The sequence below is a fragment of the Lutra lutra genome, chromosome 1, assembly GCF_902655055.1.
Source record: "Lutra lutra chromosome 1, mLutLut1.2, whole genome shotgun sequence".
NCBI lineage: Eukaryota > Metazoa > Chordata > Mammalia > Carnivora > Mustelidae > Lutra > Lutra lutra.
Window position 1 is genome coordinate 70657193 of NC_062278.1, and position 27507 is coordinate 70684699.

The following is a 27507-nucleotide window of genomic DNA, read 5'->3' on the forward strand; positions in this document are numbered from 1 at the left end:
AAGAAGCAAGAGGTATTTCATAAAATGTTCAGTCATTTTAGAACTGGGTAGTGAACATAGATTGTTTTCCAAAATGGTTTATTTTCACTATTCAACACGGTTGCTTTATACTTCATACATCAACGTGTCTGTATACAAAAAGTACGTAAATCAGCTGGTGCCAGGTTCATTCTATTGTCTAGCACCTCTTTTTCTTATCTCTCCATCCCCAAGTGCTCTAACAACTTAAGAGAAAACCCTGTTAATCTAAAGCTGTTATGCTTCCCTCCCATCTAGCAATAGTGAACCCCCTAGAGGCTGTCTTGGGTTGTCTTATTATTCCTTTCTTTCTTTCTTTCTTTCTTTCTTTCTTTCTTTCTTTCTTTCTTTCTTTCTTTCTTTCTTTCTTTCTTTCTTTCTTTCTTTTTTCTCAAAAGAAAGTAGTGGAATTATTTCACCATTCCATCAGACACAACTTTTAAGCCTTATATTATTTCCTGGGCTGGAGACTATCTCACCTCATCAGCTTTCTGAAAAGCTATAATAAATAGGGAAAGGGAAAAAATGGAAAGCAGTTAACATTGGTCGGCTCGTGAAGATCCGAGGTCATCCCCGGGCACTGAGGACGCGAGGAGATCTTGGAGATGGCTCTACTGGAGCACATGGAGAGCTGGACACGGCTCTGTTGTTCTTGGGATGCCCCGAGCATGGGAGGACAGAGGGAAGGTGCAGGCCCCGAGAGGCAGGAATCTTGTTGCCTCTGGCCTCAAATCCTTCACCACCGAAGTGGTAATAAAGCAGGGAATGCTCCTGAACATAGCCCAGTTATGATGCAACCGAGAGACTGAAAAGATGCCCAAGACAGTCTATAACTCCAGCCACAAATGGAAAACTTGACAATTCCTTTAGATGGGCGGCTGTTGTGCCCAGCAAAGGACCAGGGAAGATACTAAAGTTGAGAGCTTGGCCTTCCCTGTAACATCTTTGGAGAGCGTATGTATCTATGACTCTGGAAGCCCTGGAGGAATTGAGGCCTAGAGATAGAATGATTTTAAATAATCCAAAGGCTCCTGTTGCTATTTGAACCCACCACCAGCATCGCTAGCAAAAGATAAATTATCAGGGCAGAATCATGCATGCGACCAGCTGGTTCTCTGGAGAGAAAAGCTTGCAGACCTCGTCCGTGCTGACGAGAAGCAGACCCTCTCACGCAGGGCTCATGAGGACATATGGTCTAATTAGGGTTTATGGTGTGTGTGGGTCAGAGGAAAAAAACTTTTCCTGGGAGGAGAGGTGGGTGACATACACGTACAACTGGTGTGTGAACCAAGGAGCCAATTTTGTTTCAAGATGGAGATGTGACAGTAGGTAAGCTACATTTCTAGAGACATCATATTAAAAAAAAAAATGAAGAAGTTCTTCAAGGCTCTAATTGTTTCAGAGAGAGGCCTGGGCAACTTCCACTGTTTGAGGTTCTCAGAATATCGCCATATTAAAATGCCAAAATACCACAGTAATGCTACAAAGGTAAAGTGCAAATTTAGAATTGTGTAAGGAACATATTTTTCTTTTAATCCCGACGAGGTTATCTCTTTGACTCTGTGTGTAATGTTATCAGAGCTAACACTTAACGTTGAAATGTGTAGCTTTTTATGAATGTGGGGCCTGGACCAAATGGGGTACCATGGGCCTCTTCTGGACAGGTTTTTGACTTGGAACGTCTCAGTGTAACTGGCAACTCTGCCCCTTTACTGACAGCATGACCTGTGGCCTTGCACCTCTGAGCTTCAAGTATTGCTGTGAATGTTGATGGGAAACAACATTATTTAAAAATGGTTTTAAACTCTATGTGCTATTCCAATGCTATTTATTTATTTTAAAGATTTATTCTCTAAGCCATACTTCTGAGAAATTGGTGTCTTAATCGTTGTTTGGATAATAACAGGGAAACGAGACCGAGGGTAGGGATGAGGAAATGGCACCCTGGGCATTTGGTGTGGCCTTGGGACTCACGGGCTAGGTCGCAGGTGGGAAATTGAAGGCACCTACACCAAAAGTAGTATTTGGGTTAAAACTTGTTGTATGGGCAGCTAGCATGAGGTAGTAGGTGAGAGGTGGGCAGACTTTGTTGATGTAGGACTCTTCTAGAAAACTCACGGTGCCATTTTGGCTGCACTGGTGTCTCAATTGCTGTGACGCAAAGGTCTGAGGCATACTCCGTGTGGCGTAAGTGGGATTTGCCAAGTGTCATGAAGAGCCATGGCAGATGTAGCACAGAATCTATGCCAAATTTCTTGGTTTGCCCAGTGCTTGCCATATATTATGTACTCAGTGGATGTTTTTGAATTTCTGGTATAGAAAATATGAATGAGGGAAGTAGATTCTGAGTAACTTGACAAGAAAAGACAAAGGGGACAGATTATAGCCAACTAATAAGATTTTTCTGAGGATAAATGGCTAAGAAAGGTTGAGTTGAATATTGATCTCTTGGGCCTGAGTTATTAGACTGAGGGGACCATGAAAAGAGTGGGAATGGCATGAAATAAAGTGGTTAAAAAAATAATCTTGTGTTTTACTCATTCATTTGTTCCTTCAAAATCATGTTTTGGTTTTTGTTTTATATTCCAAACTAATGAGGCATCTGCATGAGGAAATGGACAATTGCATTTAGAATGGAGAGCTTTCCAGACTGTGGTCTCCTTGAGAAGATCCATTCACCTGGGTATAATGTTTGGCACATTTTAGATGTTCAAGAAATAGTTGCTGAATTAAGGAAGACAATAGACTCAGAGCGAGGAAAAGAATTGCTCACTGGAACCCAGCCAGATAGTTAACGGCAGAGCTGGGTCTGGGATCAAGGACGTTTTTTATCACATGGGGCATCTTTCTTCTGCTACAGGGATACTGAGTAACAAACAGGTCTTGTGTGATTGGACATCTGATTTGGAATTGAGGAATCAGTGATTTTCCGAGTCCTTTATTGCTGAGCAATGTCTGGAAAGTGGCCAGATCTCCAGGGTTACCTAAATTATTAAAGAGTAAGAAAACTCTTCTGATGTACAAAAAACCCCCAAAAAACCCAAAAAACAAAACAAACAAACAAAAAACCCCCAACTGCTGATTTTGCAAAATGTGTTATTTTTTTCATCAGGTTCTAGTATATGTTTGGGGAGGGAGAGTCCCCATTGGGTATTTTTGGTGCAGCTAGTTTTGCTTCTCTAATAAGCTAGAAATGTATCAAGATGAAATGTGAAGCTCTGGGGGAAAAAAAAAAACCAATGACTTTTTCTCATCCAAAGGGCATAGATTTGGGAATAGCAGTTTGGCTCAGGAGATGTAAATAAAAGCTAGAACTCTACCCAGGGTTTAACATGCATGCAATAAGGAAGACAATTAACAGATGCCATTTTCTCCTTTGGCCTGAGTTATCAGAAAGTCCAGAGTTAAATTTAGTGCTTAACTGAATTAACGTCCAAAACTCCAGGTTATGTTGATTTCTTCCTCTCTTTTGTTTGTTAGTTTTTGTTTTAATTGTTTTAAATCATGTTTTACCCATTGTAAGTTGCCAAAACTGATGAGTACACAGCTTGCTCACATCTATGCTTCCTATGACACAGACTGGAGAGATGCAAAACCCCAAGCAAAGATCTAGCTCGAGAAACGCATGTCTGCCCCTTCAAGGGGACTAAGCCCCATTGCCCCTACCATGGGCTGAACTGTTTGGATTCTTCCCCAATTCCTATGTTGAAGCCCTAACCTCCAATGTGATTGTATTTTGGTCGGGGGGAGACTTTGGGAGGTAATTAGGGTTAGATGAGGTCATGGAGGGGGTCCCATGATGGGATTACTGCCCTTATAGGAAGAGATACCAGAGTTTGTTTGCTCTCTCTCCACATGTCTACAAAGAAGTCAAGTGAGCATACAGGGAGATGAACCCTCTTCAAGCCCAGAGGAGAGTTCTCACCAGAACCCAGTCATATCAGCACCCTGATCTCAGACTTCCAGCCTCTGGAACTGGGAGGAAATCAACATCTGTTGTGTAAACCACCTGGTCTATGCTATGTTGTTATGGCAGCTTGGGCAGATGAACACATGCCCTCACTCTGGCCCTCTTTAAAAATCTCTGTGAGCCCTAAAGAGCTATGTTCTTTTTCTTCTACTTCTTTCTTTCCTTTTTTTTTTTTTTTAAAAAGACTTTATTTACTTATTTGACACAGAGAGAGAGAGCGCAAGTAGGCAAAGTGGCAGGGAGAGGGAGAAGCAGGCTCTCCACTGAGCAGGGATTTTGATGAGGGACTCGATCCTGGGACCCTGGGATCATGACCTCAGCTGAAGGCAGCTGCTTAACCCACTGAGCCACCCAGGTGCCCCTGAAGAGCTATGTTCTATTTTGGCTTTTCTAAACTCACTTCGTCATGAAGATCATCTTGGACATTTATTAAAAATTCAGATTTCCGGGGCGCCTGGGTGGCTCAGTGGGTTAAGCCTCTGCCTTCGGCTCAGGTCATGATCTCAGGGTCCTGGGATCGAGCCCTGCATCGGGCTCTCTGCTCAGCATGGAGCCTGCTTCCTCCTCTCTCTCTGCCTGCCTCTCTGCCTACTTGTGATTTCTGTCTGTCAAATAAATAAATAAAATTTAAAAAAAAATTCAGATTTCCAAGTTCTCTGCTGGAGATTCTGATTTGGCAGGTCTAGGAGTGGCCTGTGACTCTGTCTTTTACAGAGTCTGTATTTTCAGCCCCCCAGGTGACTGGTGATTAGGCAAGGATGGAACACGATGCTCTCTCTCTGGAGTGGTGCCCAACAAAGGAGATTCAAAAATTTTAAATAGGAAGAAAAAGAACATGGTCTCTTATGTTCCCAAAGCCATCATGTTTAGGGTGAGGGGAGGTATAAGGTAAGCCCATTTGGCCCTGAACCCAGGACTGTCTAATGTAAAGGATGCTGCCAAATGTTCCATCTTGTCTGGGGGATGGGTCAGACAGTTGGCTCAAAATGATGAAGCCTTGATGATGTTACACCTGAGTGAATTAATGAAGCATCGTGTCTGGGCTTGTGTAGGAAGACTGTGCCTACTAGGAGTGTTTGCATGTGTTTGTATGTATAAGCTTGATACACGGTCTTGTTATTTGGATAAAGTACTCATCACTGAATGGCTGTGCAAAGAACAGAAGTGTATTTATCTCTGTATAGGCTTTTCAAGAATATACCCCGGAGGCTGTCTTTTTTCCATTGGATGTTCTTTCCTGCTTGTCGAAGATTAGTTGACCATAGCAATTGCACTACTGGGTATTTACCCTAAAGATACAAACGTAGTGATCCAAAGGGGCACGTGCACCTGAATGTTTATAGCAGCAATGTTTACAATAGCCAAACTATGGAAAGAACCTAGATGTCCATCAACAGATGAATGGATAAAGAAGAGGTGGTATATATACACAATGGAATACTATGCAGCCATCAAAAGAAATGAAATCTTGCCATTTGTGACGATGTGGATGGAACTAGAGGGTATCATGCTTAGCAAAGTAAGTCAATCGGAGAAAGACAACTATCATATGATCTCCCTGATATGAGGAAATGGAGATGCAACATGGGGGGCTAAGGGGGTAGGAGAAGAATAAATGAAACAAGATGGGATTGGGAGGGAGACAAACCATAAATGACTCGTAGTCTCACAAAACAAACTGAGGGTTGTTGGGGGGAGGGGGGTTTGGGAGAGGGGGGGTGGGGTTATGGACATTGGGGAGGGTATGTGCTGGGGTGAGTGCTATGAAGTGTGTAAACCTGGCGAATCGCAGACCTGTACCCCTGGGGATAAAAATATATGTTTATAAAAAATAAAAATAAAAAATAAATTAAAAAAAAAAGAATAGGGGCACCTGGGTGGCTCAGTGGGTTAAGCCGCTGCCTTTGGCTCAGGTCATGATCTCAGGGTCCTGGGATCGAGCCCCGCATCAGGCTCTCTGCTCAGCAGGGAGCCTGCATCCTCCTCTATCTCTGCCTGCCTCTCTACCTGCTTATGATCTCTCTGTCAAATAAATAAATAAAATCTAAAAAAAAAAAAAAAAAAAGAATATACCCCGGACTCTTCCATTTATAAAGCATTTCTATGTCTTATTTTCTCCTTACAACTGTAGGTGAGAATTATAGTCCCATTTTGCAGATCAAGGAATGTGTAAACAGATGGCTTTTCAACTCTCTTCTTTTTTTAAAGATTATTTATTTGAGAGAGAAAGTGTGTGGGAGGGGCAAAGAGGGAGAATGAGAATCTTAAGTAGGCTCCCTGCTGAGCATGGAGCCTGATATAGGGCTTGATTTTAGGAGCCTGAGATCCTGACCTGAGCTGAAACTAGGAGTTGGGATGCTTAACTGACTGAAACACATAGGTGCCCCTCTTCTCATCTCCTCTTACCTGCTTTTCCAGGGTGCATTTAGCTTTCAGTGCTGGCTTGGCACCGGATGGTCAGGGATCAATGGCAGGTGGGTGGAGAAGAATAAGTACATCCTGTAGTGGAAGCCAGCCTTGCCCTCCAAGCCCATACATTCCTGCAGAAAACCAGGTCCCACTTGCTGTTGACTTGCTGAGTCCCCACACTATTGTTTACACAGCATCCTTGGACAAAACTAGCAGAGGACACACCACATTTCACGCACCCTCTCACTCTTCAATTCCAATACACAAATCACACTCCTCTGCTTTGTTTCTCAGGAAATGTGGCCTAGTAAATTGAGTGTGTTTTCCCTCTTTCCTGTGCATAGATCAGATTTCGTAATTGAACGCTCACTCTTGCCATTTTGGGTAGATCTGTGCAGAGCCATGCTGCGGAGCTGGGGCTTAGGGTTCAGGTTGGAGGAAGGCTTTAAGAGTCCAAACAAGAAGGCTGCTTCTTTGAGCTGTTTTATCCCTCTGTTCCCTCTGCTTCGAGGGTGGACTTCCAAATTTGCACCAGGCACTTGCAGAGAACGTAGGAATAAGATCCTGCCTTTGCAGCAGCCACTCTATTTCAAGAACAAGCCTATCAAGATGGCACCTCCTCCTAGGCGATCCATGAAGTTATGGTTTAAAAATAAGGAGAAGGCAGAAGCCCTCTATTCACATACACAGATGGACATACGCTTCTTCATTTGACAATCCTAACCTTCACCATCTTAAAGGAAACTGCTCTCGACAACTGCTGGGGCAGAAAGGGAGCAGCAAATGCCAGAATTAACACCTGATGGGTAAGCTGAACTGCCTGGAGGAAGCCAGCACAGAGTGACAGCTATCCCTTTAGCCTTGTCTCTGAGCTCTGCTACTCTTAAACACCGATTTGGTGAAGGGCCCTCCTGTCAAGGCCAAGCTGGTGTGTCCCTCCTCCCAGCCCCCGAGGCTTCTCAGACCCACCAGGCTGAGCTGCTTCAGCTCCCTGGCTGTTCTGTAGCGATGCGTATGTATATGTCTGGTAGCATTTGTCACCTGTCTAGAAGCTACTTGTTTACATCCCCACCTTCCTCTAAGCTCCTTGAGGGCAAGAACTTTATTTTTATTTAACAAAATATTCATACTGTAGAATGAAAAAGGGATACATCAAACCTCACCGATCCAATGTACAGACTAGTGGATCATTACAAAGCCAGAAAATAACCCAGACCAGGAAACAGAACTTTGTTTCCCAGCCCCAAAGCCCCTTCTAAGTGTCTTGTCCTAATGCAGACTCCACCCTCTCCACAAGAAGCTACTATCCTGATTTGTATACTAATCACTTCCTTGAGTTTCTATTATAGTTTTATTGCTCAAGTGTGCATTCTTACACCGAACCATAGTTCAGTCTTGCCTGCTTTTTAAAAATGTGTTATGCCTTTTAATCTGTAGATTCCTCCTCCACCCTTTTAATTTCTTTACAATTTACCTGCTGAAGAATGTGGGCCATTTGACTGGGGAGTTTCCTATGGTCTGAACCTTGCTGATCCCAAGCTCTCCTGTGCAGCCCAGCATGGTCCCCTGCCCTTGGTATTTCCTGTAAACTGCCAGCTGCATCCAGAGATTGGATCAGATTCACCTTCTCTTCAAGACTCTGGCAAGACTAAGGAAGGTACGTCATCTCTCGTTGTGCCTCTTTGTGTGATCTGAGCAGCCACGAGCGTGTAATAACCTATAACTTTTTGCTCACTGGGGACTGCATATAGTGAAGCTCTAATTATTTATATAATATACTAATCATATTATTATATATTATATTATTATAGTATTACTATATTATTTGTACATATGAATTTATTAGGTAGAATGCTTTTATAAAGAGACATTTTTCATTTATTCTATTGGGATATTTAGTGGCATAGTCGATATAGGAAAGACAAGATAAATACTTGATTTATTCCATCCATTTACCAGTTTTCCAGCTGATTCATTATCATCCTCTGAAAATGATTGATTCTTTGTTTAAATATCATTAAAGGGCAATGAATTTAAATGAATTTGATTGCAATTATTATCATTGTTGAAGTTCAAACTGACCCTTCTGTGGTCAGTGGGAGTCTTTCAAGTTTGGCTCCTGAGTGTTATTGACATGATGTCAGTATCTTTGATAGCTTTTCTGTCATCTGTATGACAACTTGTTCTAGGCTCATCTTAAACATTGCCTGTTTCAGACCTCAAACCAACCATTTCTCCAAGATTCTCTGATTTCTTTTAGTGAGAAATAGTGTTTTAACAGTGAACTCTGGATGCCAAGAGTGGCGATACCCACTGGTAAATGTTCAACAACTGAGTCTTTTTTTTTTAAGTTGGATTTGTAGCACTTCCCACTTTTCATGGTATAAACACTCTCATTATGGCTGATTTCGATAGATCAACATGAAGTCACTGAACGTGGAGTTGGGACGAGATGTGTACAATCTGTTCTCACCAGCTAGTGCAGACCAGCTTCATCATGCCACTAGTTACGTATCTCCTGAGTTACTATGGATACTTCCAATTCAAGTTCAAGAATTTTGGATTCTCAAGGACATAAGGAATGATAGAATTGGAATAGTCTATAAGTACTCATTTGTTTTATCCTTTATTAAATATATAGTAGTCTCAGAATAATAATAATAGTAATGATAATACTGATAGCACCACCATAAAAAGTTACATAATACATTAAAAAACTTTTACATATCCTCCTTATATTCTAACTTCATTAAAAAAACCCCTATTGCACAACTATATGTAGTTATACTGTATTTACATTGTCAGATCATATAGACATTACATTCTGCACCCTCTCTCTTAGCTCTTGTTTAGTCCAGACTCCCTGGGTAACTGTGTACTTAATACTAACCCTCCAGCCTTATGTCAAGGCTTTTTCAGTCATTTTGATTGTCTGAAGCTTGTTCTTTAGTAGACTGCTCAGGAAGGATTCATGGAAAAATTCTTGAGTCCTTGCAGATTGATAATAATTTGTGCCCTTTATACTTTGAAAGTCTATTTTTCTGGAAATAAAATTATTGGCTTATACCTTTCTTTATTTGATTGTTTTACAACCATTTCTAGTTTATTTTGACATAATTAGTTGCTCTTAAAAAGTATAACGAAAATGTAACTCTCTTTTCTTTATAAATCACATGGGCTTTTTCCCTTAGATGCCAAAAGGACTTTTCTTTAAAGTTCATTAATTTCACTAAAGTTTTTCTGATGTTGGTTGTTCTAGGTTGATAGTCTCAGGTACATGGTGTGCTCTCCCAATGTATAGTTGCAAATGTCCTATATGTGTCTATTTCCTTGCTTTGCTTTTTTTCTTCAGGGACTCCTATTTTCTGGATGTCTGATCTTAGCCTGTTTTCAATATTTGTCACTTTCCCTTGAATCCTTTTTATCTTTTTATTCATTTCTTTCTGATTTAAAACTTTTTTCTTTCTTTTTATCTGCTGCTTCTTTTAAGGTATTATTCACTGTGTTTATTTGCTTTTTTATTTCTTCTAATTTACTATTTATTTCTGATTTGAGTCTTTTTCTTCATTTCAAATTATTTTCAGAGTTTTTTTCTACTTCTGATTTATGCCATCCTTTTTGTAATGTTTTAACTTGTTTTATTATAATATATTATACTTTTGACCTACTTCTGGCATACGTTCACTGTAGTGATGTTATTCTGCTTTTTATCCTCTTTTTTTCTTTCAATAACTCTCTATGAGATTTGACTTTTGTCTTTTTCTGGTTTTGTTTTGTTTTGTTTTGTTTTCAGTGTAAAATTAGTTTTCTTATACTGATTGAAGGAGGCAGTGTTCAGGAAAGCTTTTTTTTTTTCAATCTCATACAATTCCCTCTTCCCTTGTTTTTGTACAGTGATAAGCATGGTGGCTTGCACACTGGGCTTTCCTGACCTGTTCTCCACCTCAGCAGATCTGGACCTTGTCTTTCCTTTATTACTATCTTTGTCCAGCTCAATTTGGATTCCTCCAGGTAACTACTCCTGGGTGCAGGACCTTGACCTGATAGGGAGCCCTGGTGGATCCATTCTGAGAACTCTCAACAGCTCCAGCCCTTCAGTCCTTCTTACTGGGACCTTTCATTGACTCTTGGTAGAGAGGGCAATACCCCTCACTCCCTGCTCCGACTTGAGTTTCAGAGATGTTTATCAGATTAGCCCACCTACCCTTTTCAGGAAATACTACTGACTACTTAGGAATACTCCTGTTTTCAGGTCCATCAGATACTGCCCTATTGCTTCCTTTTTCTCCCTTCATGGACACTTATGTTGATGGTAGTTTGTCTCTACTAACTTATAATTTGGAGTTTGTGAGAAAACTAGCCCCTAGTTTTTTTTAAATGTGTCCATGGATTTTGGTTTTATTATTATCTATTATTATTTTATTATTATCTATTATTATTTGCCCATTTTTATGTAGGGATTTGGAGAGACTGAAAGACTGCTGTTGATGCCACTGTCATCTTCCCAGAATGGAGAACTGCTTCTTCAACTTCCCTGGCCTTGGAATGGGTGATCTGAAAAATTGCCCATATACTCATCATTTGCATGCAATTTCACATGACCTTTCAGAGACTTCTTGATGCCTTCAAGTACATCCATGCTCCCCTAGAGGTCCCAAGCTAGGAAACTCTGGTCAGGAGCAATTAAGTATTAAGGATGAGGGCAGACTAAAGGCTGATAAAAAGTGGTGTACTTGCTACCCTATTTGAACTGGGAGTTGGTTTTGTCAATGATATCTCTGAGACCTACCTATCAAATGTTAAGATAATTTTATTGGGCTCCTTGTTTCCAGACAGACAATCCAGAGACAGAGAAAGGGCATGGAATTTGTTGGAAAGGTTAAAGGAAAGATTACAGTGGCAGGATACCAAAGCAACCAACGGAAGTAGGACAAGTGGACATCAGATAAACAAGGGGGGAATGTTGGAATCATGAGGCTGGAGGAAACCTGAGAGTTCATCTGATCCACAGCCTCAGATCTTAACAGAGTAGAGAGTCTAAACCTAGAGTTTCTCCAAGTATGGTCACCTGAGCGTCTGCACCAGAATTTCCTGGTTTTCTTGTTAAAATGCAGATTCCCAGGCTCCAAAACCTGACCCTCTTGGGTGGGAGTTCTAGTAATCTGCATTTTACCAGTTGCCTGAAAAACCACTGGTCTAAATGATGCAGAGAAGTATGGCATCTGGTTCCTTGAAGGATTCTGGGTGTGGAGGTGCCCCATCTTTGAGCTGCACAGTACAACAATAATAACAATGATAATGATAATATCACCTTTGCTCTTACTACTACAGCTTCTCCTCCTACTATTGTGTCCTCAAGACTTGTCCTTTTGAACACAGGCAATCAACAGATTTCCAGGAATTTTTGCTGCCTATCACATGCAGTTGAGATCCACTTGTGCCATATGGAATGCTACATTTGGCTCAAGTTGTTTTGAGAGAAAACAGTTCTGGAGAAAATTGCTGCTGCTACTCACATGGAGGGCGTCTTGGCTTTTGGTGGCCTCTGATTATAGGAACTGCCAGACACACTCTGAGAGCGCACAGTGATTTGACAACAGACCATTATAAGTTACCTCCCTGGGAGTGTGTTGGAGAACTGGGCTTTGAGAAGTAACTCTGCTCCAACATTCCAAGTCTCCACTCTGGTTTGGAGGGAAATTTCTATTTGATTTCTTCCTCTAACACTGATGGGATGTAGTCTTATGAATGCTGGAGCCTCAGCTGGCTACCCCAGAATTCACATTTAACACACAGGTGGTCAGCCCTGCCCAAGCCCTCTCTGGCTCACTCAATACCCCAGGAGACCAGACCCTTCCCCTCCACTCCCAGAAGAGTGCGTGCCTGAGGGGGACTGAGCTCCATGTGCACACGGGCAGGGATTCCTTGAGGGATGCGTAATTGTACTCATCTTCTACCTCTGGGGGAAGAAGAAACAGTCCTTTCTGTATCGGTAACTGCAGTGTGGAGCCTGGGGGTCAGGACTCCCAGAGCATGAATTTAAAGTGGAAACTACCTTCGGTACTTTCATGGAGTGGGATATAGCAGACAACAAACACAGATGGCTGAGGTTCTGGCTGCTGTGACTGCTTTAGAGTTTGAGCAGAAATCTCCAACTCTTTATGTTCTCGACTTTCTCGTTCCTAAGGAGGCACATGGCGCTATGTTAGCTCTGGTTAGGTAACTACTTAGATATTGCAATTACCTTGTGTATTTGTGTCCCAGGACTGCCATAACAAAGTACCATGAACTGGGTGGCTTAAAACAACAGGAATTTTTTGTTTCACAGTCCTGGAGTCTAGAAGTCTGAGATCAAGTTGTTGGCAGGATTGGTTCTTCTGAGGGCTCAGCCCATGTGTCTCTCCTAGCTTCTGGTGAGAGTCAGCAATTCTGGGTTTTCCTTGGCTCGTAGTGCATTACTCCAACCTCTACTTCCACCATCCCATACTGTTTTTCCTGTGTCTTCACAGGACCAAAGTCTTCTCATAAGCAAACCAGTGGTACTGGATCAGGGAGCCACTACATTCCAGTATGACTTCACCTTAATTAATTGCATCTACAGTGAACCTATTTCCAAATTAGGTTACATTTTGAGGTACTGGGGGTTGAAATTTCAATAATTTTTTAAATTGAATTATTTTTTAAATAATTCAGCCTATAGTTTCTTTCTTCTTCTGAAAAATCCCAAGTCTTCTATTTATTAAAAAAATTTTTTTTTGTAGTAGTTAAAAAGACAGGCTAGGTGTGAATCATATAGCTTTGCTACTTATTATCTATGAGTGGGCAAATTTCCTAAGCTCTTTGAGCCTCATTTTTGTCATCCCTAAAATGGAAATAGCTTATAATAGTGACCTCATAGGGAAGAGGATTAAGAGCAATGAAAATAGATACAATTTTTAGCACAGTTTCAGGCACATAATAAGCACTCAGTAAATATTAGTTAACATTATTATTTTTTTTTTCACTGCGTCCCTTAAGGAGTTTTATAAGTATTAGAAATATATTTCAAACATTCCCAAGTCAATTTACTCACGGAACACCCACCACATACCCTGCAGAATTCATAATATTTCTTCTGCTGGCCGTTGGAGCCCTGAGACAGATATTGCGAAGTTTCAGAAGATTCCCTTCCCTTCTTGGAGCAGCGCCCAAGGCAGGGTGTCCAGGGGGCAGTACTCATTGTCTCCAGACAGCAGGACTGCAATGGAGCATTTACACTGCGAGGGTCCTAACACGGGAACGACCCATCTCTGTAGGAATGAGACGCTTGCTAAAAAGTGGGTGTTTTCATAGCGGGCATCAGGTTTCTAAGATCACCCGAGAGCAGACCTTCCTCATCATCACATTTGTTTCTCTGGGCCTTCGTTGTCCTTGAGGCCACTCTAACTTTCCTGTATTTTCAGTGCACGTTCTCTGACCACTCAGCAAATTCAGGAGCCTGCATGCCCTGTGGCTCTTTTAGGAAGACAAAACTTTCTCGCACCCTCCCTCTGGCCGGGCCACCCGCCCCAGAAATGCTGACTGCTGTAACCCACTGCGTTTGTTATAGCTATGGGAATCAGGGTATGCGACATTAGGTTATTTTTGAGCTATGAAATGAAGCCCATTCAGGAGACATCAGAAGCTCTATTTCCTTTGACTGACAAGACACAAGAGGAGAGTTCTTTGTTGTTACAGGGTCACATGTCATAAATAATCTCATTCTCCTCTCCAGGCACATTTTTCTCTCGACGCAGTCACTTTCAATTTTTTTTTTCTTTTTTTACTTCCAACCCCTGCCTGGAAATACATTTTACAATTGCTACTTAGTACATGCCCTAGCATCTGCTCCGTCATACATATATAATACTAAGAATACTTCGGCGATGCGCTTAGATCTGTTCCTGTTTCTATGGCCTATCCTCTGGTATTCCCCTGTCCTATCCTGTCTTACCCCATTCCATTCTGTCTGTCTTCTATTAAGCTTATACGAGATATCACTAGTGTGCATAATAGACAAGCCTCCTCCTTTCTCAGGTACCTGAAGTAGGTGCATCAGCTTTTTTGAAGGAGGGGGTAGTTAGATGACTTATTTTGGCCAATGTGTATGGTTATAAGTGACTCATGTCATTTCTACACTGAAACATAAACTGGAAACCTCTATTTTGATTAAGCCGCTGTGATTATTTAGGGCTGGCATACAACCTTGCAGCTGACTTCTTCTCTGCTACAGTGACCCAAGGAGGCCTTGGGTTGACATAGCAGAGCCACAGGCCGAGAGTGCTGGATCACTGAACTGCCACATCCTTTGCAGCCTTTAAGTGCGAGAGAAGTAAACTGCGTGATGGGCCACTGAGTGTTGGGAAATGTTTGTTACTGCAGCATAGTCTCTCCTCTTCTTACTAATACAGTATTGTCTTCCGTTTCATTTGCTGTTTAGAAATGCTGGTCATGATCCATATGGGTAGTCTCCTATAGTTTGCAAATCATTTTCCCAAAGCATCTGCCACATTGACAGCCCTGAAGTATAAAAGAGAGAGGACTCTCCATAGTGGAGGGGAGACAAATGCCAGCACTGTCTCTCCTCAGGGTCCTAACTTCCTGGAGTTGGTTGATGTCAGGAATAAGGACTAAGTCATTGTGTGACTAGAATCCTAGAGAGTAGGCTGCGATGGTGGGGTAGGTATCAGGGACTAGTTCCAAAGGTGACTGGGTAGTGGGCTTTCTGTAGGATTTTTGCCTTTTGGATATATGTGGCTCCAGATTCAGGCCTCATGTATTCTTGACCCTTGAACTTCATTGCCCTCTGTTGATCCCATCCCACTTACCTTTCTAACCTTATACCCCACACTCTTTCAAAAATCTTAGTTCCTGATAAATAAAATTAAGCGTGGATTCCCATTTAGGTATCACTGTGTTTCTGGGCCTTTGCATATGCTGTTCCCTCCATTTGAACAACTTTTCTTTTCAGCTGGCACTTGGAAATCTTCAATTCATTCAGACATAGCTCAACTGTCACTGCCTCTGAAATCTCACTGAACTTTTATTTACTGCTGTCTTAGGATTTATCAGTCTCCACTAACATAGTTATTAAAGTATATTTCTCTTTCTCCAATCTCATCTTGGGCCAGATCTGCTTCTCTTTTAATTTTTTTCATAAAATTCTATCCAGATAAAAGGGTTCCTTTGAGCAATAACCAAAACACATACCCCAAAGTTAGAAAACCCACTGACTTAAAAAAATAAGGTTGATTTAACTAAAGTTGACATGGGCCTTTCTCGACAACTCACAGTTCCCATATCCACCAAATACTTTATGGACTTTTATCTTTGTATGCTCTGTTTCCATTACCATGTCTTTCCTCACTTTGTCTTTCAGGGAGACCTGTTTATTCTTTAAAGCCTATGGACTTGGGGCTCCTGGTTGGTTCAGTGGGTTAAGCCTCTGTCTTCAGCTTGGATCATGATCTCAGGGTCCTGGGATTGAGCCCTGCACTGGGCTCTCTGCTCAGCGGGGAGCCTGCTTCCCTCTCTCTCTGCCTGCCTCTCTGCCTACTTGTGATCTCTCTCTCTCTCTGTCAAATAAATAAATAAAATCTTAAAAAAAAATAAAGTCTATGGACTCAATCTGCTAGTATTTGCCTACCCAATCTCCAGTCTCTTACAATCTCCAGTCTATTTCCTCAGCAGATTGAATGGCAATGAAATGGAAGAAGTTTGTTGAGTAGAATTTCTAGAGAAGTTCCTTAAAGATAACGTTAGTTTTGCTCTTTCTCCCTTCTTGCCTGGAACTTAAATGAGCTGTCTGGAGCTCCAGCAGCCATATTAGGGCCATAAGTTATACTTGACAATAGAAGCTGTATACTAAAGATTATAAAGGACAAAGGTAGAAGGACCAGAGAAATATTGATGACATCATGGAAGTCTATTACCAGCTCTTGATTGTCTAATGCTGGACTTCTTTTACATGAGATGAAAAAAATCTATATAATTAAGCCATGGTTATTTAGATTTTTCCGTTAAATGTGGCCAAATATGGTCCTAATGGACACATAGCTCAGTGCAAATAGTACCTCTTTGTGTCTATCCCTGTACTCTAACTAGAGAATTTTTTCACTGGGGCTCCCACAGGCCTTCATTCAGACCTCTCTGATTACATTAATCACAGTACATCAGAATTATTTGCCTATATATCTCCTTTACTGTTAGACTGTGAGTTCCTTGAAGGAGAAACCTTTTCTCCTTCCTTCTTGTGTCTGTAGTGATTAATGTCCAGTAACCAGAAATGAGTATTCTCGACTAATGTTTGTTGAATTTAATTGAGACTCGAAAAGCATTGAGGGTTTTCTGTTAACATGCAAATTATTTTGGGGGAAGGTATTATTTGAAACCTGAACCCTATTTGGGATTTCGTTGGCGAGAAATAAAGTCATGGGAAATGGCACTGGGTGGGAGTCTTAGGGACCAGGTGCGAGAGATGAGTAAGGCTGGACTGGCCCCTGGAAGGAAAGGTGGGAAAAACTGCAGCTGAGGGTTTGGGTCTGTCTGGATCTCCCAAGGGTGGCTCTCCTTTGCTGTTATGTTTTCCTGGATACAAAACCTCACTCCCCTGGAGAGCCCTGAGAGGAAACTGCCAGCATGAGGAATGCTTTACATTGCCCCTCCTGCCTCTCTGAAAGGCAAAGCTTCTCTCCCGAGACTGGGTATCACAGATAACTGACTCCTTGAGCATACCTGCAAGTCCCTCCTATGTGCCCCAGCCCTGTCCCTTTGGTCCTCCTGAACCACTTTGGGAGGGTCCGTCACTCTTGAGTTGCAAGATTAAATGAATGCATGTTTGGATAAGATGCTTTTGGGCCCTAGATCAAAGTCTTCACTGCTCAGGGTCTGGACCCCTTTCAGAGCAGGTATAAAACCTGCCTTCCTCTTCTAGTGAGTTATGGGTGCAAAGAGAGAGAAGTGCTGCCCCTCTCCACCATATCAATACATCTTCTCCGGAGGAGAGCTCAGATGGCGTGCTCAGAAACCAATGTACTGAGAAAATGGAGAGACGTACTTTCTATTAAAACCATTCAAAAATTTTATTGGCATGGACATGATCTTTTGGCTAAAAAAAAACCTCCGCTGGAGAGCAAATGAAACCATGCCTCATAATATGCTTATTCTCTCCTTGTAAAAATAATAAGAAGTGTTTTGGTAGGTTTGTGCTGTGTGTTTGTGTGCCTGCTTTAAACAACAGTTCCAGGGCCTTTTTCTGGAAGTCACTGATCTGGATCTATGCCAAACCAGTGGCAGGAGCTGTCCCGCTTGCCACTGGAAAGGAGGAGAAAGCACTGAGTCGTTATACAACTTCACTCTCCTAAATCAAACCTTCCATTTGCCATGATTATTTACCATTGCTTTGTAATTGTGAGCAGACAGCTGAGCGGAGCTGGAAGTCTATTCATTCTTTAAAGTGACATAAAGTGGCACTTGGAGTCCCAAATGATAATTGTTCTTTTCTCCTTGTTAATATCTAACCACTGCTAGGAGTTCTGTGAAAGATTCATTTAATGCCAGCTCCAGAAATTTCTGTGGGATTTGGCTCTTGGCCTCTTTTTTGAAACCCAATTTGAAATCACCCTGAGGAACTGGGAAGGCTGAATTGATTGTGACCTTCAATTCAGAATTCCTCTCTAACTATTTTAGCAGTATGGAGAACTTTCCCTCATTTACATCCCCCTACTACTCAGTAGCGGTCATGGCTGAGAAGTATCGGCAGTTTCTCAGAAATATGATTACTCTGAGGACATTTCCAGCTCAGCCAGAATCTTAGGAATTCGGATCTGGCCAGGAAACTAGGTCTTAGGAGATTTCCACCGTGGTGTCTAGACAAAAACCCGAAGCCCATGGGAACCACTCTGCTGGTGGGAGGGTCCTTGTTTTTTGGCCATGCTCCCCCACTCCACACTCAAGTGATCATTTATGGATAAGCTGTCAAACCTAGTAAAACTTTTTGCTGACACCATGAGTGATACAGATAGCAGCATCCCTTTGGCTGTACATGAGGTTTCAAACATCCTTGCGATCCCTGCTGATCAACTTCCAGTAGCGTAGGAAAGGTAAATATACGCTGATATCAATAGGCCATTCTATAGTATGGATGAGTTTCTGCTCTTCTTGCCTCTCCAATTTCAAATTGTATGCAAAATTTTTGAGTTTCTGACCTGGGCTGGAATAAAAAGCAGTAAGTTCATGCCTCTCTGACCCTCTGGTTCAGGATTGCCATGTTAATGGTGTCCAGCATTTACTAAAGGGTAAGAATGTTGGAATTTCTATGTTAAGCACTTTTATGAATAATCTCTTTTAATCCTGGGAGGTAGCTTTATCATTGCCCCCATTTTATGGGTAAGAAAACTCAGGCACAGGGAGGCAAAGAAGCCAGCCCATGCCCTACAGCTAGGAAGTGGTGAAGCCAGGATGAGAACTCAGGCTGCAGTAATGTCGGCCCGACTCCTCCATCTCTTTGTCTCTGGAACTCAGTGCAGCATGATCACATCAGTGGTTCATGGGCTTGGGTTGGGAGAACTACCCACAATTTGGTATTTGCCAATGGGAGAGTTTACTGGAGACTTCCACTGGCAACGGTTGGAGTTTTAACATTTTTTGTCCCATGTATCACTGGTTGTTTGAGGAAAAAGAACAGAAGGAAAGAAAAATAAGGAAGGGATGGAAGAAGAACAGAAGAGAAGAAGAGAAGAAGAACATCCCTACTTTCTATGATAGTTTAGAGGTTCTATTCATGAGCAGTAGTGTTTCAAGCATTTTAGGAATTGGATACACAGTTGAGACAGTATGAGATGTGGCTTATAACCCAGAACCCTGGAGAGGTTGGAATATAGAGGTGAGCGATGCATGTAGAACTGAAAGATTCTTTTCTCTTTCATCCAACAAGACAGAGGTCAAGGGCTTTCAGAAATTGGTGACTTTGGAAGTGGGAGAATTTTCATATCACACAGTCATCTGCTGACCGAATGATAGGTGTAATTTTCTCCTCATTGGCCTTCTTTTTTAGTTGCTGTTTTTAAGAGTGTTTGCAAAGAAAGGTGTGTGTTTTCTGGAGTTGGTAGTTGTAGAGAAGGAGTGAGGGTCTCATTAAACCTTCCAAGGACCTGCCTGAGAGCTAAGACAAGGCCCTGGGCCAGTGTGCACAGTGCCGCTGGACGCAGAGGCTCTGTGACCTTCTTGAGGACTTGGGAGTGGCCAAGACAAGCAAACATCACAGGGCCCTTTCTATTGGCCTCTGTGGGGCCACAGGACTCCTGACACCATTCAGAGCCCATGGAGTAAATCTGAAATTTCGAAAGGAGACTAAGGCATTCTCAGTACAGGCAGTGCCCAGGGTCCCCACCGTCATCCACTCCTTGGTGACGTCCCCTCCGGCTCCCTAACTTCCTTTCTAATGGAGACTCAGAGTGTTCTTTCTAAGCTAAGCCTGAATTGTTGTGCACTGTAGACTGATACTGTTTTTCTCCTTTTGATGCTTCCCAGTTTAGGGATACAGTTCTAGATCTGAGTGGAGCTGGAGAACAACCACACCAGATTTCAATGACAGCAGATAACCATGGGGATGGTATCTTCTGGTGTTCCCCCAGGAAACAAATAACTCACATGAACTCCAAGCTCGAGAAAACTGGTGCCAATGCAGGCAACCTTTGGGTTATTAGAGCCTGTGTCATTAGAAGTCTTAAAGCAGGATGTAGTTTCCCTATTTCTGGACCTCACGAGGTGTGTGTCAACATCTCCATCTCTCGGGTCCTTCTCTGTCCTGGTAACTGGGTTGGTGTGAAATGGGGAATGATTGCTGGGAAGCAGGGAAGGCCCCAGAATGCCCACCATGGTAGCTCTAGATGGAGAGTTGGTATTCACCTGGAAGGGGTGGCAAAGCTGACATTTCTTATTCTGTGCTTGCCTTTCGCTTGGCCAGTTCACACTTTGGGCAAAAGACTTTCCTTTGTCAATTTAGAAGATTGCTAATAAAGTAAACCAATTTATTTGATGACTCAAAAAATAGCCCCTTAAGGGGCAGACATCAAGGGTGCTATAGATTAAGAGCAAAAATTCTTTTACCCCTTCTTTACACTCTGGGAGTTTCTTTTCCTGTGCTTACCATTGCCAGGTTCTCTTGTGATTTGGGGTTTCATTTCTATGATTCACAGGTTTCTGAAGTTGAAAGAAGAACCTGGAGCAGACTACCCATTGTTTTGAGTTATCCTTGCAAATTCTCTCTCTCTTTGCCTTCACAATGAAGGAGCTGACTCTATAGCTAGTCCGTCAGGGTTTGGAATAATTCACGTGGCTGCTATTCAGGCAGGCCATTTTCAGCTTAGCACCTTGCCCTTCAGTGGTAATGGAATAAGAGTGAGTTAGTTTATAGAATTGTTGCATTTGTGGACCTTTGCACTTTCTAAATTTTTTAAATTTTTATTTTTTATTATTATGTTCAGTTAGCCACTGCAAGCATCTTTGCACTTTAATTAGAAATGGCCTAGGTTAAGGGAATTGCATAATGTGGACCCCAAAGGGGATTTTACACATTAAATGTTTCCCAGAGACAACTATGTGGGTTTCCTAAGGGGGCTCAAAATTACAACAAGTGCTTACTTTTAAGTAAAACTAGGGTTGTGTTCTCCAGTGGGTTTTTGGCTTGTACCAAAAAAAAAAAAGTCTTCCTGGAAGAAAAACAAATTTGGGCTTTTGACCAATTTGTTTATATTCAGAAAAGCTGAAATGGAATTAATTTTATATGTGCAGAACTGGTCATTGCTTCTCCTGTGGACAGTATGACAATAGGGGAAAAAGGAACATTTCCTTCTGAACAGAATTGTAGTGAATCGAGAACTAAAGAGCTTATGGAAAATAGCTTTCAAATGATTATTTTTGTTTGCTTAAATGCTTGATTATGATGATTGTAATTCCGACTATACACAGAGAGAGCATGGAATAAAATGCTAAGCCTAGACTCCTTTATAACAAAACCCAAAGAACACATCACACTTTATAAAATCCAAATGCCCATAGGTTTCCTGGGACTGCCAGATAAAATATAAATACACAGTTCCGGTTCTACTTATTTGCATTTTCAGGGCCAAGAATTCCATCTAGGCTTCCTTTAAAAGATGTACCTTGGCCCTGGGTCACTGTAACAGCTAATGAAATGAAACCTGAATTTAGAATTTTTTTGCTTTGCATGCAGAGGTTGTCCCTCTGGATTACAACAGGAAGCCTTTGGGGGTGAATAATACACTCGCAGATGGCCCAGGGTTCCAGACAATGGGCTCATTCCAGTTCCTGTGTCCACCAAGCAGTTTTTTTTTTAAATTTTCTAAAGATTTTATTTATTTACCAGAGATAGAGAGAGAGAGAGTACACACAAGCAGGCAGAGAGGCAGGCAGAAGCAGCGAGAGAAGCAGGCTCCCTGCCGAGCAAAGAGCCCGATGCGGGACTCGATCCCAAGACCTTGGGATCATGACCTGAGCCGAAGGCAGCGGCTTAACCAACTGAGCCACCCAGGCATCCCCTGCCAGGCAGTTTTAAGTGAGATGATTTCATCCCTGCTATGCAGGGGATGCCTCCTGTTACTGCGTCGCCCCTGAGCAGAGCCCTGGTGCCACCGAGGTTCCATGAAGCTGTCTTTCTTGTTCTTTGTGTGGAAAGAGTAGAATCATTACACATATGTGGTCACTTTAGCTTCTCAGACCCTAACCCATACGAATAATATTATAAACTGTGAACCAAGAGCCCGAAGCCAAAGTGGTCAGACAGTCAAGGAGAGAACTTCAAATGACTTGGCAGTTCCAAGGGCTGCTGTAGCAATAGAGAGCTTCGATCCTTCCTAGACAAGAGCAAACCAAATACCCTGCTTTGCACTCATCCAGCTTGCATGATGGCTCCAGGAATGACGAGGGACTAGTCACAAGAGATGTGACACTGCTGGTGGGTGGCTTGAGGTGTTGCATGGTCAGAATATGAACCTGCCTCAGCCTGAGGGGAGACTGGGGCCCTTGATAGCTGCTGGTCTGCTCAGCTGAGCTGTCAGGGCAGCAAGGCTGGAGGCAGAGGCTTCTGTGCTCGGGGGTGTTGGGGTGGGGAGAGAGGCTAGCTTACAGGGCCCTTGTCTATACCTGCTCTGTTGAAGGGCCCAACAGAGGAGCTTGGTGTTGGAGGCTCGATTTACTGCCTCTAAAACAACAGTAGCCAGTGACATGTCGTACCAGTAACAAGGCTGCTCTGGTACACTTTGACTTGGCTTTTTGTTTTATTCAGCTTCAAGAATGTTTCTGAATAGTTTTAAAAAACATTCCTTTGTCTTTACCCTACCAGCCCCGAAGCTCTGGAAAAGGCCAAGACATAGGAAGGACACCTCATGTTTGCCCTGACCAAAACTGACTTCCTTGTCTCCCTCTTCCCAGGAAACTATTCCTGCCCTCCCACTCCCCCAACCCGCCCTGCCATTTCAGTAAATGCACCATCAGGCACTGTATGCTCAAGCATGAGCCTGTCCCTTAACTCTCTTTCCTCATCTCCCCATCATAACCAATCAATCGGTCGATTACCAAGTTCTGTTGATTCCACTTGCTAAAGACTTCCCTATCCATCCATCCATCCATCCACCCACTTCTCTCTAGCCCACAGGCACTGCTGTTGCTCAGGCTGCCATCACTCGCCTCTGGGTGGCTGCAACAGTGTCCTCACTGGTCTAGGGGTTCTGCTGAGCAGCCCCAGCTCACTGCCCCCCCCTCCATTCCCCTACACACGAGAGTGGTTCTTCTGAGTCTTGACTGGATTATGGTTCTTCTCTGCCTACAACCCTGTCAAACGCTTCCCATGGCCCTGAGGAGTGTGAACTGGATTCTGTGAGACCTCTTTCAGTGTAATTATCAGCGTCTCCTTCAGTGTTACTCCTTCGTGTAACTGCATGCACTAAGTCCAGTCTTCTCTCATCTTTTGCACCTGCAGTTTCCTCCACCTGAGCACTGACTCCTTCCCCGGCCCTGGCTATGTCTTCCTCCTCCGCTATGCAGGACTCAGCTCAGGGGTCATGTCCTTGGAGAAGCTCTCCATGACTTTCCCTCCTCTGGACTCCAAAGCCTGAACCCCTTACAACTGGGGGGACCATGTTATGTATTGTCAAAATGAGGACCCCCATGGGAGCAACAGGGGGCATCTGTACATATTATGCAAGGACAACAGGTGTAAATTGGGACTGACTCAGGCAAACCAGGATGCATGGTCACCTTAATCATGGCATTTATCACACCTTCAAATTGCTTGTCAGCGGGTCAATCCTCCCTGCTCCCTACCAGGCAGTCTGCGAGTTCTCGGATGACAGAGTTTCAATGTAGTTGCTTCCGTATTAGGTGCTCAATACATATTATTTTGTTAAATAGATGAGTGAAGGGATGAATGTGGCTGAAACAAATAGGAGTCTGGTCATGGGGTTGAAGACTCCAGAGTGTGATGGGAAGCCATCTGTCCCCAAACCCTCTGGCAGGCTTGGATGTCTAATGGAGCTAGATCTTCTCTGTTTCCTCTCTGAAGACGCCCTCAGCCATCACAAATAGCACAGAGAACAGGTGTACTGGATTACCTTGCTAACACACCCCCCCAAATTCTGAATGCCAAGGCACATCTGGCTGAAAGGAAGCAGATGGGTTGGGTCCCAAAGTGTGTTTCATGGCAGATTAAGCACCTTATGATGTTAAGACACATCACATGATAAATGGGTTCTGGGCCCAAATAAGTCATGAAATTAAGCGAATCTCTTCATTGCTAAGAGCCTTCTGTGCACTCTAAAGTAAGCAGTATTTCTCAAATTTAGGTAGGGCCTATCCCCCTTACCTCTCCTGTCTCCCAGACCTCATGTTCTATGGAACTCACTTTGAGAGTTAGTAAAATCACGTAGGCCAGACATCTCCAGGTAGGTGAAAGCTTTGAGTCCCTCAAGGGCAGGGCTATACTTTACTTTTGTCTCCCATTGCCTACACTGGTCACTGCCTGGCACATTGTCAATGCTCACAAAATGTTTGTTGCCTGTGGACTGGGACGTCATGCATTCAACTGAGGACAAAAGAGCCTGGGGCTGGGGAAGCCGGGTCACCCTGCCCTGCCCACATCGCAGGTGTCTTAGCAATAGGGAGTGGGCTGACTCTCCTGAGGATGACACAGCAAACAGTGAGGCTGGTGAAGATTCTCTTTCACAGCCCGTTGCCCTCCCTGCGAGCCAAGCCGCCTTGGCCTCACACCCTGTTTCCATGCCACCTTCCCTGTGTGCATGCCTGTGGGATTTGACTGTCAGCGTCTGTTCACCAAAATGCTAAGCTGATGAGGCTTAGTCTTGCTCTCTGAGGCTTGCTATGATGGCTCCCGCCGACTAAGACTCTCCTGGCCTCAAAGGAATGCAGCTTGAGTGGCAGAAGGCCAGTTGGCGGGGCTTACGTCGAGCAGGACCTTGCCCCCTCTGTTATACATTTTACTTCTTGCCCGACTCACTTTGAGGCTGGCCCTGATGGAGTACCAAAGCCAAATGTTCTCTCCAGCACTGAAAGGAAGCTTTATGGGTCAGCATTCAGAGAGGAAAAGGATGAGGATCTTGGCTTTGAGACATCAGGAAAGAAAAGCACAAACTCAACTTAAAACTACCCAGTAATGGAGGGAAAAAAGATAGCAATCACAAGTTCAATCCAGCTCCCATGGAGCGGGTTTAAAAAGTCTCTCTTCAAGAGGTTTTTTTTGCAGTGTAACTTTGATTTTTTTTTTCTTCTGAGATACCGTTCCTTCTTTCAAATTTATTATTTATTATAAAATGAAAAAAATTCCATGAAGCCACACGCTTCTTTTTCCACTGTCCTTTTTCCCTCCTAAAAGGGGGAGGAGGAGTCAAGAAATGCCACAGTGAGATTTTTGCAGTTGAGCTCATCCGAGCTGCAAGTGAGTGTGGCCGAAGAGATGGTCACCTGGGGCGCTGCTCTAAGCCAGAGATGGTGAGGCTGGAGGGGACTCTCACATGCGTTCCTTTGCTCCTACAAAGAAGAGCCATCCTCTTGGCTCCTTGCTGGCCTAACCCGTTCCTGCAACTGGAACAGCAGGCATGGGCTGGGGGGTTAGAAGCAGCAGAGGCCTCTCCATTGAGCGCATGGGAGGAGGACACAGAGCCAGAGGCTTAAACTCCCCTACACTGGACCCTGGCCTGGTGCTTGGCTGCCACGGGATAAATAGTGATGATATGAGGTCAGATTTTACCTCTAGGTAAGTTTGCTCTGGGCTGACTTTGCTACCAAATGAGTTAAGAAACACTGGGGTTTCAGGGCAGTTGGTTCTCTGAACTACTGATGACAACTTGTAGACTTATACTATTATTTCCACATATAGGTGAGTAAACCAGATCAGAAAGGTTAGGGAATTTGGCTCAATTCATGCATCTGTAACTGGAACCCAACCTGACCTAGTTCCAGAGCCCACGCGCTTTCGGCTATATCCTGCCTCCTCCTGGCCACATGGGAATCCTCTGTTTGTGCTTCCCTGTGTTTGGGAAGCAGCCCTTGTGGCTGGAGGACGTACTAGAGCTGTCAAATGAGGGGTGTGGATTAGATGGTTTTGAAGGTTCTTCCTGACCTTGCATTCTATGATTGAGCAAACGTATGATCTACTGTCTGAAATGGGGTTCACACCTAAGTGGACACCTAGGAAGAGAAAGCTGTCCCCTGTAGGATCTCTTCTCCAAAATGCAAGCCCCTGGCACCTTTTGGATCAAGTGACATCTGTGAGTCCCCCGATCCCTCTGTGCTTAGTGGAGGAGACTGGGGCTGGTTAACAGCGCACCTGCTGGAGGGACGAAATAGAAGGTACTAACTACACTAAGTCCCCAGAGCTGTAATTTGGAGCTTGATTTCTTTCTTTCTTTTCTGTGGGTTTTTTTTTGTTTTTTTGTTTTTGAGGGGTTAGGAGTGGGGAAAGCACCCATTAAATTGGAGGACGTGTGGGTGTAAATTTCTCTTCCCAACTATCTTTACTTTGGAGTGTGTTTAAGGATACATGTTCTATGCATTCCTCTCCCCATATATCTCTATGCTTACATCAATTCATAAATAAAATATATAGCCGCTTGGCTAAAATGTATCACTTGTCTGCAAGATTCCTCCTGCAGGTTAATGTCCCTGCCAGGGGAGCTGCCCCGGTTTGCATTGACTTTCAATGACCTACTTGTACGCACTGGTTCAGGCTGGGTTTAACAAGTGGCCGGGCAGATCTATGCATCTGCACGTATTCCTCATTTTTAGATTTTTTAAGCATTATTTGACTTCATTCTGCCAAAAATCAATAGCATGTGCATAAAGTTAGCTTTGGCATCACACCTTTAGATAGGGAAACTGTCATGAACAGAAACTTTCAGAAATTCCTGGGAAGGAGAGACTGATTCATGCTGTTTATCATTCTGTGGCTCTCCTGTTATGGGCATAATTGACATATTCCCAATAATTGCCTTCAGTATCCTCAGTGCTTATGGGAGAGACGAACTTCAGTATGGAATCCACCTGAGGACTGGGCCTTGTGTAAGTTCAGTTTCTGTCGTTGAACATGATCTGAGACTAGGTTGGTGGTTGTGAATTTTAGTAGGTTAGTGTCAATCATGGGAGCTTATCTGAGTCTTACTTGGCCTGGAATTGGAAATTCCTAAATAATGTGACAATTGAGCATTGGGTAGTCTCAGAATTGGAAGTTGGCTTAATCTCCATGATCAGATTTTAAAATATGATTCCTACAGTATTTACTGATACTGAAGAATTGCATCTTTTAGCAAAAGTCGATGTTTTGAATTCTTCTGTAACCTTTGCAGGAGGTATTCATTGTTAAAATCAAATATTCAGTTGGGACCAGAGAGTTAAAAAATGAAAAATGTTATAAACTTCCTTTCTTTTACACATCTGTGGAAACGAATAGAACAAATAAGATGGGATAATGAAACATACATTTGTATAAAATGTTGTAGAATACACTCAGCCAAGTCAAACACTTGGTGCATTGAGAATAATTCTGTTTCTTGTAAGCTAAA

General features: G+C 43.0%; 1 protein-coding gene across 4 annotated transcripts in view; it reads right to left on the reverse strand.

Annotated features, from left to right (window-relative positions):
• SLC9A9 (solute carrier family 9 member A9) overlaps positions 1–27507 on the reverse strand; it is a 577794-nt gene that overhangs the window by 28346 nt on the left and 521941 nt on the right. The gene's annotated exons all lie outside the window — the stretch shown is intronic.